We start from the raw sequence: 17,555 nt of genomic DNA on the forward strand, positions 1-17,555 counted from the left end.
GGATATCGCCGATTCCGATACTGGAAACCAATGCAAGTCAATGGGACACAAATATCGGAATGAAAATAAACCCTTTATTTCCTTGTAGGTTAATTCTACATGAAGTAAAACAACTAAGAATAATGTAGAATGTATTACGCAAAAAGCCGGCAATTCATCAGCGGCATACACCGGTACCCGACAATTTACAACAGAAAGAATAGAGCTTCACACATAGATTAGATAGATAGAAACATGTCAGACATATATATATGAAGTACAGTGACAGTGTTGCTTACTGTACTTGTCATTTAGTGTAAAGGATTTATTTAAAAATATAATAGTGTTTTCATGCACCGTCTCTTTAAAAAAGCCGGCCGGCAATTCAGCAGCGGTACCTGACAATTTATAACAGACAGAATAGAGCTTCACACATAGATTAGATAGATAGAAACATGTCAGTCACATATATATGAAGTACAGTGACAGTGTTGCTTACTGTACTTGTCATTTAGTGTAAAGGATTTATTTAAAAATATAATAGTGTTTTCATGCACCGTCTCTTTAAAAAAGCCGGCCGGCAATTCAGCATCTGTACCCGACAATTTAGAGGAGAAGGAATAGAGAATCATACATAGATTAGATAGATAGAAACATGTCAGTCACATATATATGAAGTACAGTGACAGTGTTGATTACTGTACTTGTCATTTAGTGTTAAAATAAAGGATTTATTTAAAAAAAAATTGGCGTGGGGTTCCCCTTAATTTTAGTCTCTAGCGGAGATTAAGCAGACAGCTGGGGCAGATGTTTGAAGCCTGGGAAGGGGGTAATACCCACGGAGCTTCCCAGGCTACTAATATGAGCCCCCAGCTGAATACCTAGCCTTTACTAGCTATTAAAATGGGGGACCCCCTCAAAAAAATGACGTGGGGTCCCCCCTAATTTAATAGCTAGCAAAGGCTAGGCAGACAGCTGGGGGCTGATATTAATAGCCCAGGAAGGGTGCCATGAATATTAGCCCCCTCCCAGGCTAGAAACATCAGCCGTCAGCCGCCCCAGAAATGGCACATCCATAGGATGCGCCAATTCTGGCACTTAGCCTCGCTCTTCCCACTGCCCTGTAGCGGTGGCAGTGGGGTAATAGGGTTGGGGTTGATGTCAGCTTATAATGCCAGCTGACATCAAGCCCAGTTTAGTAATGGAGAGGCGTCTATAAGACACCCCCATTACTAACCCCATAGTCAAAGTTAAAAAAAAAAACACAAACACCCAGAATAAAGTCCTTTAATTGAAATAAACACACAATTCTTTATTGTTCTAAATTAAACTCTACTTACCATCACGCCCATTCCAGCTGAAGCCAACGATCTCCTGCAAAAAAAGAAAAATAATAAAGCACCCTCATCCTTACCTTTCCATGGTTCCCAGGACAGCTTCAGCTCTGCTACATCGAGATGACAGGCTGGACCGCAGCAGAACGCTGCCATCGAGCCTGTCATCCTGCAGACACTGAGAAGTGCAGGCATGCTTGCGCTCCTCAGTGTCTCTCTGTGATCGCATCCAGATGAGCCGAGTTCATGTCCAATGAACTCAGCTCACCTCATGCACGTCACTGACAGCGTGGGAGAATTCTCCTGCACTCAGCGCTTCAGCGTGAGAATTTTCCCACGCTGTCAGTGACGTGCATGAGGTGAGCTGAGTTCATTGGACATGACCTCACCTCATTCACGTCACTGACAGCGTGGGAAAATTCTCACGCTGAAGCGCTTAGTGCAGGAGAATTTTCCCACGCTGTCAGTGACGTGCATGAGGTGAGCCGAGTTCATTGGACATGACCTCGGCTCATCTTTATGCCGTCACAGAGAGACACTGAGGAGCGCAAGCAAGCCTGCGCTTCTCAGTGTCTGCGGGATGACAGGCTGGATGGCAGCGTTCTGCTGCGGTCCAGCCTGTCATCTCGATGTAGCAGAGCTGAAGCTGTCGTGGGAACCATGGAAAGGTAAGGATGAGGTTGCTTTATTATTTTACTTTTATTGCAGAAGACATTGATTCAGCTGGAATGGGCGTGATGGTAAGTATGGTTTAATTTAGAACAATAAAGAATTGTGTGTTTATTTCAATTAAAGGACTTTTTTCTGGGTGTTGTGTTTTTTTTAAATACTTTACTAGAAATTCATGGTGGTCATGTCTAATATTGGCGTGACCCCATGAATTTCGGGCTTAGGGCCAGCTGATAATGCCAAGCTGGCCTTAACCCCTTTATTACCCAGTGAGCCACTGCACCAGGGCCCTGGATGAGTTGGGTACAGCGCCAGAAGATGGCGCTTCTATGAACGCGCCATTTTCCGGGGTGGCTGCGGACTGCAATTTGCAGCGGGTGGGGCCCAGAAAGCTTGAGTCTCCCTGCGCTGCGGATTCCAACCCCCAGCTGCCTAGTTGTACCTGGCTGGACACAAAAATAGGGCTAAACCCCACGTATTTTTTTTTTAATTATTTCATGAAATTCATGAAATAATTAAAAAAAGGGCTTCCCTATATTGTTGTGTCCAACCAGGTACAAATAGGCAGCTGGTGGTTGGGGGCACCCCGTTCCTGCCTGCTGTACCTGGCTGGACACAAATATAGGGCGAAGCCCCACATCAATTTTTTTTAATTATTTCATGAATTTCCAGAAATAATTTAAAAAAAATTGACAAGGGGCTTCGCACTATATTTGTGTCCAGCCAGGTACAGCAGGCAGGAACGGGCTGCGCCCAACCACCAGCTGCCTATTTGTACCTGGCCGGACACAACAATATAGGGAAGCCCTTTTTCTTTATTATTTCATGAATTTCATGCAATAATTAAAAAAAAAAATACGTGGGGCTTCTCCCTATTTGTGTGTCCAGCCAGGTACAACTAGGCAGCTGGGGGATGGAATCTGCAGCGCAGGGAGGCCAAAGCTTTCTGCCCCCCCCCCCCCCGGTGCAAATTGCAGTCCGCAGCCACCCCGGAAAATGGCGCGTTCATAGAAGCTGGATGCTGTACCTGGCTGGCATACAAAAATATGGCAAAGCCCACGTCAAAATTTTTTCGAAAAATTAATTCAAAAATAAATAATAATTTAGGGACTGCATCTTTATTAACTCCTCAAATGTCATTTAGTGTTAAAATAAAGGATTTATTTTAAAAAAAAATTGGCGCGGGATACCCCATAATTTTAGGCTCTAGCGGAGGTTAAGTAGACGGCTGGGGCAGATGTTTGAAGCCTGGGAAGTGGGTAATACCGACGGAGCTTCCCAGACTACTAATATCAGCCCCCAGCTGAATACCTAGCGTTTACTAGCTATTAAAATGGGGGACCCCCCAAAAAAATGACGTGGGGTACCCCCTATTTTATAGCTAGCAAAGGCTAGGCAGACAGCTGGGGGCTGATATTAATAGCCCAGGAAGGGTGCCATGAATATTGGCCCCCTCCCAGGCTAGAAACACCAGCCGTCAGCCGCCCCAGAAATGGCGCATCCATAGGATGCGCCAACTCTGGCACTTAGCCTCGCTCCTCCACGCTGCCCTGGTGCGGTGGCAGGGGGTAATAGGGTTGGGGTTCATGTCAGCGCCAGCTGCCATGAAGCCCAGGTTAGTAATGATGGGCGTCTATAAGACACCCCCATTACTAACCTACAAAGTGTTAAAAAGAAAAAACACACACTACACCCAGAAAAAAATAATTTATTTGAAATAAAACACACAATTTTATTTAATTCTTAGTTTACTAAAAAAAAATAGTTACCTGTCCACGTTCCTGCGCTGATCTCCCATGCACAGCTGTCACATCTGGAGATGGTGACAGCTGTGCATGTTTGCTGTAAGCTCACGCTGCCGGGAACACGTCCGCTCCCGGCAGCGGGAGCCACTGACTGAGGTCACCGGAGTGCATTCAGGCAGCGCAGCTCCGGAGACCTCCTTTACGGCACTGCTGTACCATGGGAATTTCTCACGATACAGCAGGGCCGTAAAGGAGCTAACCAGAGCAGCGCTGCCTGAACTCCGGCGAACCCGCTTATGCAATGACGGGGCTGCTTTATGGCCCCATCATTCTAGCGGCGGCAGCGGTTCAGAGCGGTCACATTCTATGTGGCTGCTTTAAACTGGAGATCATCGTGGGACACTCGTGGACTACTACGGAGGGGTAAGGATAAGGTTGTGGTTTATTATTTTATATTTTATTACAGGAGATCGATGGCTTCGGGGAATTAGGTGTCTAGGTGAGTATATGTGTAGTTTTTTATTTTTTACTTTATTTTAGGTGGCGATCGGCGGGGACAGGTAATGTATGAACTAATTTATTGTAGGCAACCACTGGCCACCAATGACATGTATGTAAAATTTATTGGGGACACAGTAGGGCAATTTAAATAGCTGGATCAGGCTGATGGGAACTACTGCTCCCATCGAGCTGATCCTGCTGGCACGAGTGGACGGGGGACAGACATAGGCCGATGGGAGTAGTAGTAGTAGGGACAGACATCGGCCTATGTCTGCCTGCACGTACACACCCGCAGACATCGCACAGACACCGCACACACTCGCAGACATCGCACAGACACCGCACACACTCGCAGACATCGCACAGACACCGCGCACACCCCTGCAGACATCGCACAGACACCCCGCACACACTCGCACAGACACCGCGCACACACCAATCATGATGGGCTGATCGTTTGGGAGGTGAGGCTGACCTGTGCGGCCGTGGGAAAGTTCATGTCAGTTCATGCAGTCAAGCATGAACTCACATGAACCCTCTGAGGGCACCGCGGCTACTTCAAATGAACAGCTGATCAGCATCACCTGATACCTCAGCTGTTCATTTGAAATAACGGGCGGGAAAGCGCAGCACAGAACGGGAAAGCCGGCTGTGAAGTCTTTTCACTGCCGGCTTTCCCGCCCGGGTCCTTCACTCCCCGCTCCTTGGTGCTGCGCTCCCCGCCCGGTCCTAACTTACGATCGGGATGGGAGGTGGCGAGGGGAGCGGAGGATCGGGGTGGGAGGCTGCGGGGAAGCAGTATGGGGCTGTGTGATTGTTTAAAAGCCGGTGGCTTTTTACCACCCGCCGGCTTTTAAACGATCAGGAGAATTCTCCCACGCTGGGATGGCATTCTGATGACAGGTTGGATCTCAGCTGAGCGCTGCCATCCAGCTTGTCATACTTCAGAGACACTGCAGAGTGCAGGCATTATGGGAACTTCCGATTCCGGTATTCGATATTGTAAAAGTATCGGAATTAAGTATCGGAATTCCGATACCGCGAATATCGGCCGATACCCGATATTTCAGTATCGGAATGCTCAACATTAGTCTTTACTCCCAACCGATCTATTTAAAAGCACAGACCTGCCTGATAAAAGTGATAGGAACTGATGTAACCTAGCCCTGAAAAGGACTGCAATTACAATTAGTCTTTACTCCCAACCTATCTATTTAAGAGCACAGACCAGCCTGATAAAAGTCGTAGGAAATGATGTAACTTAGTCCTTAAAAGGACTGTAATCAGAACTATTCCCTACTCCCAAGCTATCTGTAGATTTGTGCGAAAATTGGCTTGAAATTAACAAAGTATAGTGCACACAGCAACAGCTGTGCCATCTAACACGCAGCTGCAGCAGTGAGAAAATGGTGGCGATGGGAAAAATGGCTGGGTCTTATAGGGCAAGGACATGTGACATACACTGCCAATGACACAAGCCCTTGCTTGTGTGGAAAAAAGCAGTTCGCTCTGTGTGTGCGCTGCTGATAGGCTGACAGATTGCACCTCCCCACTGTAAATGCGGGAAAGAGAAAAAAAAATGGAGATCTTCATTATTTCTGCAGAGATCCATCCCCTGCCTCTCCCCCCGCCCCACTGTACACTCAAACTGCGTATTAACATTAATTTTCAGCATTACTGAGAAAAAATCCAGTTATGATTTTGGTGCACGAACAGTTATCGAACATAACCTCGAACAGCCGAATTTTTTTCAAATCGTTCGTGTTCGCCGAATGGCTCGAACACCCCCCAAAACAGCTCGAATTTGAGATTGGCGAACAGTTCGAGTCGAACAACGCTCATCTCTAGTCGTAACTCTGGTCCAGCTCTATGTGTCTTTAAATTGTCAGTAGCTTTTTTCCTAAATTTTGGCAGCCGTTTGACTCACCGCATACCCTATAACTGTATACCAGACCCTCTCCTTTCTAATGGGAACATGTCGTACTCGTTACTGTGGCCCAACTCTACGTATCTTTGAATTGTTAGTGGGGTTTTTCCCAAATTTTGGCAGCCCTTGCTGTCACAACATGGGCATTACCACTATAGGAGACCCACTCCTTTATAATGGGAATATTTTTTTTACTGAGACCCTCCTCGTGTCTTTTCAAAGGGGTATTGGGGTGCATCCAAATTTTTGGCAGCCCTTGCAATCACTGTATACGCAATAACAGTATAGGAGACTCATTCTTTAATAATGGGAACAAGAAAGAAAAGCCGACTGCTGGCCCTTTAAGAATAGTAAGGCTGTAAAAATAGTGTTTGTGACTTTCACAATCCCTCCTTCATAATTGAAACAGGATGTGTCTGATGATGTTTCACACACTACATAGCCAGATAAGGTTGTAAAATGTTAAAATGACATTTCCCAGTGAATGCACTGGTCATCGTTGAAAGCAATGCAAAAACGCATAAAAAATTCTGTGTGAACATAGCCCAAGGTGTGGAGGAGCATTTTTGTATATTTATTTTACCTTATACACAAGTCATTACTCTGGAAAGGATGTTCCTTAACATATTTCCCAAGAAAATCCATTTTGGTTTCGTTTTTGTATGTTTTATTGTGAGACCATAAAAGTGGCATAATACCTCTGACAATATTGTTGACAGCATTGTCCTGGGAGTCAGAAATGATTCCAGGGGTCTTCCCCATGCTGTTCCCATGTCATTTGAGCATAATTCCCATGGATTTGGGCAATTTTTAGGCCCTCTACAGACCGCCGAGTGGAGCCGCTGGAAAAATGCTCATGTTTCCCATAGACTTACATTGGGCTCGTTACGCGGACCAAGCACACAAGCATTCCAATTTTTTCGACCCGATCAATGAGTACCCAAGCATTTTAGTGCTCGCTCATCACTACTCACCATACAAAAAAGGGGCCTTCAAACATCCAGGGGCATCACAGGAGAGGAGCTGTGGTACATTTCGCCGATCTTTCTCAAGAGGCGCATATGGAGAGCACCAACAGGACCTTGTTAAGTATGCCCACAGTGATGCCACACAGAGCTAATTTGTGCTAATTGTGTGGTCCAGACACCAGGCCACATTTCAGCATGTAACTCTTTTCTACTAATATTGTACTCCAGCCAGGAGTCCACATTTCAGAATCTAAATTCTTTGTGCTATTAGCGTGATCCAGATGCCAGGCAACATTTCAGCATATAAATATTTTGTGCTAATATTGTGCTCCAGCAATGAGTTCACATTTAAGCAACTATATTACTTGTGCTAATAGCGTGGTCCAGAAACCAGGCCACATTTCAGCATAAAATATTTTGTGCTAATATTGTGCTCTAGCCAGGAGTCCACATTTCAGAATCTGAATTCTTTGAGCTAATAGCATGGTCCAGAAACCAGGCCACATTTCCGCATAGAAATATTTTGTGCTAATATTGTATTTCAGCCAGAAGTCCAAATTTCAGAATCTAAATTTTTTGTGCTAACAGCGTGGTTCATCCACTGTATCTCAGCAAATAAATACTGATTGCTAATTTAGTGACAGGTGACTGACACATCTGGACCTAGGGTTCAGAAACTGCTGGTTAAAAGAGGGGAAGGGTACATCCAACATGTGTGGGAAAAAGCAAGATCGCGGTGGAAGGGGAATAGGCGTGGTGTTCAAGGTGTATGTGGGGTAGGTGTTAATGCTACTGAAAGCTATCTTAAAAAAAACACTGCCGTGTCCTATCAAAAGACAAGTGACAACTTCTGTTACTGGATGGGCTACTCCACTCCCTTTCTTTGGCAGCCGCACAGTGGTACACCTTGTAGATGAGGGCGAGAAAGAGCATGTGCTCCAGTGGATGGCAAGCACTCCATCAAGTAGCCTCTCCTCCTCTTCCTCTACCCTAACCTCTAACACAGTACAATCCTCAGAGGTGGCACCCCAATTACCCTTGTTTTCCTCCACATCACAGCATCTTTCCAATCACCAAACTGACTTTAGGGCACCACAGATGAGCAAGTCTGCAGAGCTGAGCACACATTCTATTCCATGGGCATCACAGGTCTGCTCCAAATATTCACTGACTCAAGAGAAGGAAAGCATCTGCATCTATGCCCCAAATTTTTTTCGGTTGGATCCAGGGCAGAACAAAGTAGGGTCAGAGCAGAATCCAGTACCTCATCAACAGATGTTAACCCATGGGGGTGGAGGTGAGCCAGATGAGACTCAGATACATGAGATGCAAGAGGACTGTACTGTGCTGTCAGAGCAGGAAGATGAGGAAAGTGACTCTCCTGGCAAGTATTGGGAGAACAGAGAGGATGACGATGTGGATCCCGCTTGGTGTGAACTGACAAGTATACAGCTGAGTAGCTCAGCAGAGGAGGTGGAGGAGGAGAAAGACAGGGAGGTTACATTGCGATAAGAAGTGATGAAGCCACAACAAGCACTGCATCCTCAGCCACAACTCTGGTGGCAAGGGTTGCCTAGCCTGGGCCTTTTTGAGATTGCAAAGGATGACCCAAATCACGTTATCTGCCAACTTTTTAAAAAACAACTCAGTGGAGGCAAAAATTGCATTAATTTGACTACTACATGCATGAACCCAAGCATGTTGATGCGCGATCAACTTGTGTTAGTCTGGGAATCTCACTGTGCTAAAATGCGGACTAGCTGGGCTCACCAACCCCTGTCCATCCCATCAACTGCATTTGCTGCTTCTTCCTACTTTATCACCATTGCAAGTGCTCTCACACAGGTCTCTGGCCGCAGAGCCTCCACTTGTTTAGCCGCTACAGTCTGGCTGAGTGAGAGCCCGTCTGCTGTTACGGAAGTGGACATGCCTGCTGTTTCTGTTTCACCAAGCACAACAATTGATGCCACTTTTCCTGGTGTCTGCCCCTAATTTGAGCTATTTTGGCAGTTTTTGGGCCCCCTTAAGGTGTTGTCAATGCATTTGGTTTTGCCTACTATTGAATAAAATGGGGTTCGGATATGTTCTATTAACTGTTTGGCTAACGTCGGGAAGGTTGCCGTTTGTAACCGATCAGAACCTTGAAAGGTTCGCTCATCTCTACTCTCTATATTCTACAAAAACTGCCCTTAGTAAAGTCTCTTTTGATAAACCTAGATCTTTTGCTGCATTTGACATGGTGAATCACCAGCTCTTACTTATTATGTGCTTATGCAACTCTCTATGGGTCTCAAGGACACTTGGTTCTTCTAATGTCTGAACCCTCCTTCAGTGTATTATTTGGCAACCTTCTCCCTCTCCTTTCTCTTTACTGTCGGGGTTCCTCGAGGTTCAATCCTAGTTTCTTTCTTCTTTTTTCTTTACACTGCCCCTCTTGGACAATCATCAGCAGATTTGGTTTCCAGTCCTATCTGTATGCCAATGACACCCAATTATACACATCTTCTCCTGACAACACCCACACTTTATTACAATATTTCAGTAACTCTGTCTGATGTATTTAATATTATTTCCAAAACTGAATTCTTTGTGTTTCCTCTCTTAACTAACCTACCGAGACACAGTATTGACATTTCCGAGGAGGGTACTAACATAACTTCTAAGAAGCACGCTCACTGACTTGGGGCTTTTTGTAACTCCTTAGATCTGTCCAATACTCCTTAATTTTGATCACTCACTTGCCCATGTCATGTTTAACTCAAAAACATCTCTAGAATTTGATCTTTTCTTACCATTGACTCTGCATAAACTGTTACTGTTGCTATGATTTATTCTCATCTGGTCTACCACAACTCTCTACTAATCAGTCTACCTCCTATCAAACTCTCCCCCTCTTTATTCTATCATGCATGCAGCAGTCATGGTCATATTTCTGTCCAGCCACTACACTGATGTTCTCACTCTGTGCTAGTCACTACACTGGTTTCCTATCTCCTACAGACCTCGGCTCATCTTTATGCCATCACAGCGAGACACTGAGGAGCACAAGCATGCCTGTGCTCCTCAGTGTCTGCGGCATGGCAAGCTGGATGGCAGCTTTTGGCTGTGATCCAGCCTGTCATGTGAATGTAGCAGAGCTGAAGCTGTCGTGGGAACCATGGAAAGGTAAGGATGATGTTGCTTTATTATTTTACTTTTATTGCAGAAGACATTGGCTTCATTGGACATGACCTCGGCTCATCTGGATACCGTCACAGCGAGACACTGAGGAGCGCAAGCATGCCTGCGCTTCTCAGTGTCTGTGGCGTGGCAAGCTGGATGGCAGCTTTCGGCTGCCATCCAGCCTGTCATGTCAATGTAGCAGAGCTGAAGCTGTCATGGGAACCATGGAAAGGTAAGGGTGAGGTTGCTTTATTATTTTACTTTTATTGCAGGAGATCGTTGGCTTCAGCTGGAACTGGCGCAATGGTAAGTATGGTTTAATTTAGAACATTAAAAAATTGTGTGTTTATTTCAATTAAAGGACTTTATTCTGGGTGTTGTGTTTTTTTAAATACTATACTCGAAATTCATGGTGGTCATGCCTAATATTGGCGTGACCCCATGAATTTCGGGCTTAGGGCCAACTGATAATGTCAATCTGGCCCTAACCCCTTTATTACCCAGTGAGACACCGCACCAGGGCCCTGGATGAGTTGGGTACAGCGCAAGAAGATGGCACTTCTATGAACGCGCCATTTTCTGGGGTGGCTGCGGACTGCAATTTGCAGCGGGGGGGCCCAGAAAGCTTGGGCCGCCCTGCGCTGCGGATTCCAGGCCCCAGCTGCCGAGTTGTACCTGGCTGGACACAAAAATAGGGCGAACCCCAGGTATTTTTTATTTTAATTATTTCATGAAATTCGTGAAATAATTAAAAAAAAAAAGGATTACCTATATTGTTGTGTCTGGCCAGGTACAAATAGGCATCTGGTGGTTGGGGGCAGCCCGATCCTGGATGCTGTACCTGGTTAGCATACAAAAATATGGCGAAGCATATTTGTAATGAAATGACTCACATCCTTCCCAGCAGTACAGTAGATCGGAATCTCCCTCTTTACCTCTCCCCTTGTTAAACAAACATTTTCCAGCCTATTACACTTCCTTGGATTCACTGTGGACAAATCTAACTTATTGACCTAATTTGTAGTGTTGAGCCACCCCCGTAGTGTTCGAGTTCGGTTCGGTTCATCGAACACCCGTGTGTTCGCCGAACTGTTCGTCGAACTGTTCGTCGAACACCTTCGAACACCGTTAAAACCAATGGCAGGCAAACAAAAACACATAGAAACACATAGAAAACACCTTCAAAGGTGTCCAAAAGCTGACAAACTGCTCAGAAGACACAACTAACACATGGAAAAGTGACAAGTACATATAGTCATGCGAAAAGAAAAGAGGTGGAGGAGTAAAAGGAGGGGGAGACACAGATATAGGCATGTCATGCCCTTCTAAAATCCAAAAAGTGAGAAGCCGACACGTTCAGTCCGCTCCTGCCCGTGCCACCTCCGCGTCGCCGGGTTTGTGCCAGAGCCGCGGTGAACCCTGACGGCCAGCCCCCCTCTCCCAATACTGGTGCCTGTCCGCTGGTGGGTCGAGCGAGCCCCCCTGTGGTGGAGGCAGCTCTAAGCTTTTTAATTTAAATTGTCTCTCTAATTTGAATGAATACACTTTAAATCCATTTACAAGGATCTATTGGAAGGCAAGTCTCATGCCAGCAGCCGCGTAATTCCAGCTCCAGTAGCGTCCACTAAAGCTGCTGCAATTAAAAAGCTTTTATAAGGATCGAGCTCGGCTGTCCACCGCAAGGCATCCTACTGCCAGTCCCAGCCCCTATGACTTGGGGTGCCTCCTGATGCTCTTCACTGAGTATCCCGTGGTCCCGAAGCATTTCCTTTGAAAAAATTAAGTGTCCAAACTACAGGTGGTGTAGCTTGCTTAACAGCCGGGATAATCCGCTGACTAGCAGACACTGCTACTAGGCACAAAGTATTTCCTGGGCTAGATGCAGTTAAAAATTTGTAATTAGATACTCTCGTTGGATGCTGAGAAAGCATTCCATAGAGTCTCCTGGCACGCCAAAAAAAAAAAGCTTGGGGTAGGGGTCTAGGGGACCGTTTTATAGCCAAAATCACGGCCCTGTATCGCAATACGTCACCTAGGCTGAAGATAAATGGAACTGTAGCACCCTGAGGGCTCGGTTGCTACAGAGGTATTGCACCTCAACCAGAGGTGTGATATCTCACTCTCAGGTAAGGATGTAGTGTGGATCAGGACCCGACACCTGCATGCATTACACCACATTGCCGTGGGGCAGGGCGACCAATATGCCCCTGAGATGGGCAAGACAGTCCCTGTCCCTGGCTGGAGTGGGGGGAGGGAACACTGAGGAAGGGGAACCCTGTAGTGCAGGAGCAGGGAGGAAGCAGTTCCTGGGTGCATTGAGAAGGGAGTATAAAAGGTGGGCACCATCTTAGTTCAGTGCAGAGAAGTCTGAGCAGAAGTGGCAGGGAGCAGGGGCTCTGCATGAGCTCTGCTCCGGAGGCGGGCCTAGTAACAGAGGCCCAGGCCTGGAAGAGGGAGAAGGAAGGAAGAGGAGCGGAGAAGGGTCGAGGAACGAGGAATGAAGGGATCCCAGGGTTGCGGACGGGCGAGTCGCCACCGCACGCCCGAATCCACCTGCGTGGAGGGGTCAGGCCAAAGGGGGAGACCGGTCCCCGAAACTAGTGGAGGCAGGAAACGACCCTCAGCTAGAAACAGGAGGCTGTGACATTTTATGTGGCGCAGCCCCTCGCTACACCCGCTAGGAAGGCACCACATAGGGTCAGGGAAACTGGCGCCAAGTTTACCAAGAGGAGGCCCGAGGCAGCCAGACAGAAGGGTTGGTAAGAAAGGCCAGACAAAGGACACACAAAGGGGGTCCTGTGAAGCGCTCCAAAGTTATCTGGGAGTTGTCTGAGCCCCTCACCTGGTGAGCACAGTACGACGTGGGCAGCCGTTACCTGCAGACGTGGTCTGGATAATAAGAACTGTGAGTAAAGGCCCTGGACTGCATCACTGACTCCGTGTCGTTACTGCTGCTGCCCTGCACCATCACCCCCATCCTCCGCATACACTGCCCTGAGGCTATACTCCTCCCGTGGGGAGTTATGCTACGCTCTGCTGCACCCACAACACCAGCCTCAGCGGTCTGCCCTGGAGCGGCGGTTCACTCTGACCGCAATCCACGGGTGGCGTAGTCGGACATTTAAACATCAAAACCACATAAATAGTTCCGCCACTGGTTTGACCGCCCTGAGCCACGGAACCGTGTCGCCGCCACGGAAACTACAACTACCAGCATCCACCAAAAAGGGTCCGGCTCCGGGTGTCCCAAGGCCCAGGGGGCGCGTCAGAACATTTTCATCACCTTTCACAATCACCAATGGGACAAGGCAGGGATGTTCTCTGTCCCCTCTCTTATACATCCTAGTGACGGAGCACCTGCTCTCATCAATTCGCCATAACCCCAATATTAGGTGGATTGAGGTGGGAGGCACCGAGTACAAGTGCTCTCTATTTGCTGATGATGTCCTAGTATATATCACTCAATCACATATATCCATCCATGCTGTTATGGCTGAAATAGATCACTATGTTACATGGTCAAATTTTAAAATCAATGCAGCGAAGTCTGAGGCCCTCGATGTCTCCCTCCCCAAATCCATATAGGATTCCATCCAGTCCAACTTTCCCTTTGCCTGGCCCTCACAGGGTATCAAATACTTAGGAATTCCTATTCATAGAGACCTCTCCCATCTATGTTATCTTAATTTTGGGCCCTTTATTGAACAACTCCATACAGACCACGGTTGGCAAGTTAGAACTGTAAGATTCACTACGTGAACCACTGGTGTTTTGTGGAAAAGCACATGTACATTGTGTTCCAAATTATTATGCAAAAAGTGTTTAGGAGTGATAAGGGAAGAATTTGTTTGTTTGTCAGTTAAACACATTGATGGTGATGTGTGTCAGGGCTCTTTATATCACTGTAAGCAATTGCAGACACCTGTGCTAATTAGTTTGGCAGGTGTGTCCAATAAAAGGCAAGACTACTTAAGAAGGCTGTCTCACATTATTAAGCAGCCTACATTTTGTGCCAAAATGGGAAAGAAAAAGGATGTGTCGGCTGCTGAGAAGCAACAAATTGTGGAGTGTTTAGGTCAAGGCATGACTACAATCAACATTGTGCGATGATCAGGATGAACTGTCTTGGCAATCAAGAAGTATGTAGCTGATTCACAGTACACACGTGTGCGTGCTGATAAGGGCAAATTGAGGACTCTTTCCTACAGGCAATTATGTCAGGTTGAAAGAGCAGCGGCAAAAAAGCCTTGTCATAGCAGCAGACAAGTTTTTGAAGCTGCTGGTGCCTCCAACGTCCCCCGAACAACAAGATGCAGGGTCCTTCAGAGGTTTGCAGCTGTGCATACGCCATCCTGTTGACCTCCTCTATCCACTTCACACAAGCAGAAACGGCTCCAGTGGGCCAAACATTACATGAAGACTGATTTCAAAACTGTTTTGTTCACGGATGAGTGCCGTGCAGCGCTCGATGGTCCAGATGGATGGAGTGGAGGATGGCTGGTTGATGGACACCCCACGCAAACACGGCTACAGCGCCAACAAGGAGGAGGTGGAGTAATGTTTTGGGCTGGAATCATGGGGAGAGAGATTGTCGGCCCCTTTAGGATCCCTGAAGGCGCTAAAGATGAACTCCATAATGTATGTGGATTTTCTCAAACAGCACTTCCTGCCATGGTTCAAGAAGAAGAACCGTGTATTTCACAGCAAGATCATTTTTTTGCATGATAATGCACCATCTCATGCTGCACATAAAACATCTGCGTCTCTGGCTGATATGGGCATAAAAGGGGACAAACTTATGGTGTGACCCCCATGCTCCCCTGACCTCTACCCCATTCAGAACCTTTGGAGCATCATTAAAAGGAGTGTCTATGATGGCGGGAGGCAGTTCACATCTAAGCAACAGCTCTGGGAGGGTATTCTGTCCTCATGCAAAACAATTGAAGCAGAACCCATCCAAAACCTGACAAATTCAATGGACGAGAGAGTTCAGAAGCTCCGTTCGAACAAAGGGTCCTATGTGAAAATGTAACATCACCTAGAATAAAGTTTTGAGTTGAAAACTGTTTGATTTCAGTTTCTAACAACCTGCTAATGCTTATAATTTCAAAAATGACCATTTTTTTGGTCTTTATTAAAATGAAAAGGTTGATCGAAAAGTTTGGGGGATCTAAGAGTGTGGCAACCCAGTAGTCATGATTACTTCGAATTCTGACAATATGAGGGTCATGCTGCAGGTAGTGCAGCAAGAAGGCACTTATGTGTCTTGCGCATCTCGGAGCCCCAAAATTATTTTCCGGGTTAGATGCAGCTAAAAATTATTATTAATTTTAAATCTGGTGAAGCTTTAGTATAGATGGCCTAATAGGATCAGTGCTGCACACTGCTACAAAGCCCAAATTATTTTCCAGTCAAGATACAGATAAACATGATTAGTAATTTTAAATCTGGTGGGGCTTATTATAGATGGCCTAATAGAATCAGTGCTGCACACTGCTACAAAGCCCAAATTATTTTCCAGCCAAGATACAGATAAACATGATTAGTAATTTGAAAGCTTAAAACGGTTGGTAGGGTGATTTTAACCAATCATCAAGCTTTTACTCTCCCCAGGATGACACAGGGGTAGAAAAGTCGTTTCGGATCCATGATTTGTTCATCTTTATGAACGTGAGTCTGTCTACATTATCAGTGGCGAGCCGCGTGCGCTTATCTGTCAGCACACCACCAGCAGCGCTGAACACAAGTTCAGACAGAACGCTGGCTGCGGGGCATGACAAGATCTCCAAGGCGTAAGTGGCTAGCTCCGGCCATTTATCCAGATTGGAAGCCCAAAAAGAGCAAGGGTACAGTGACACAGTCATGGCTTCAATGTTTACTTGGAGATACTCCTGTACCATCGTCTCTAGGCGTTGACTATGTGTCAGACTTCTTGTATCCTGTGGCCTTGCAAAGGATGGGCTAAAAAAGTGGTGAAATGATTCCGCAAAATTGATGTTACCAGCAGATACTGTGGTTCTGTTACGGTTTGAGTGCTGAACACTTGACGGTCCCACGGTTGGCAAGTTGGAACTGTGAAATTCACTACGTGCACCACTGGTATTTTGTGGAAAAGCACATGTAAGATTCTGCAACAGTCTCTGCTGATACTCCTGCATGCGTGCATTCATTTCTATGGCAGGAATAATTTCTGCAAATTTACTTTTGCACCGGGGATCTAACAGTGTGGCAACCCAGTAGTCAGGATTATTTCTAATTCTCACAATTCGAGGGTCATGTTGCAGGTAGTGCAGCAAGAAGGCACTCATGTGTGTTGCGCATCTAGGAGCACCAAGTCCCTGTTGTGTTGGTGGCGAGGTAACAATCATGCTTCCTTCCTCTGTCCTCTCCCCCCAACCTCGCACAACAGAAATGTGATCAAGGTCTACCTCATCTGATGAGTCTTCCATCAGTTCGTCCTCCACTTCTTCCTGGGCTCCTGCACCTTCCTCACTAGTTTGGCTGCTACCATGCGCCCTGGTAAAACCATCTCCCCCACCCTCACATGCCTGCCGCCTTGGTGCTGCCGACCGTCTGGACCTTGCAGATGTTAGCCCTTCCGCATACAACTCCTCCTCCTCTACTTCCTCCACCTCCTCTTGTGCCACCACCTGACTCCGAATTCTGTTTAACATGTGCTCCAGCATGTAAATCACCGGAATAGTCATGCTGATAATGGCATCGTCAGCACTAAACATCTTCGTCGCCATTTCAAAACTGTGCAGAAGGGTGAATAGGTCCCTGATCTGAGACCACTCCTCCAGCGTAATTTGCCCCACCTCTGGATCTCGTTGGCCCAGGCTATATGTCAGAACGTATTGCACCAGGGCTTGTCGGTGCTGCCACAGTCGCTGCAACATGTGCAGAGTTGAATTCCACCGGGTAGGCACATCGCATTTTAGCCGGTGAAGTGGCAGGCCCAACAACTTCTGTAGAGATGTAAGTCGCTGAGCTGCGGGATGCGAACGGCGGAAGTGAGCACACAGCGACCGTGCCCTCTGCAGAAGGCCATCTAGTCTGGGATAGTGGGCTAAAAATTGCTGGACAACCAGGTTCAACACGTGAGCCATACAAGGCACGTGTGTGACATTGCCCCGGCGAAGGGCCGCACCCAGGTTTGCAGCATTGTCGCACACGGCCTTCCCTGGTTTCAGGTCCAGTGGAGACAACCATTCATGAAATTGGTTCTCCAGAGCTGACCACAACTCCTCAGCTGTGTGACTCACATTTC

The sequence above is a fragment of the Phyllobates terribilis genome, unplaced genomic scaffold, assembly GCF_046119375.1.
Source record: "Phyllobates terribilis strain yellow unplaced genomic scaffold, ASM4611937v1 Scaffold_2__4_contigs__length_985480577, whole genome shotgun sequence".
Classification (NCBI taxonomy): domain Eukaryota; kingdom Metazoa; phylum Chordata; class Amphibia; order Anura; family Dendrobatidae; genus Phyllobates; species Phyllobates terribilis.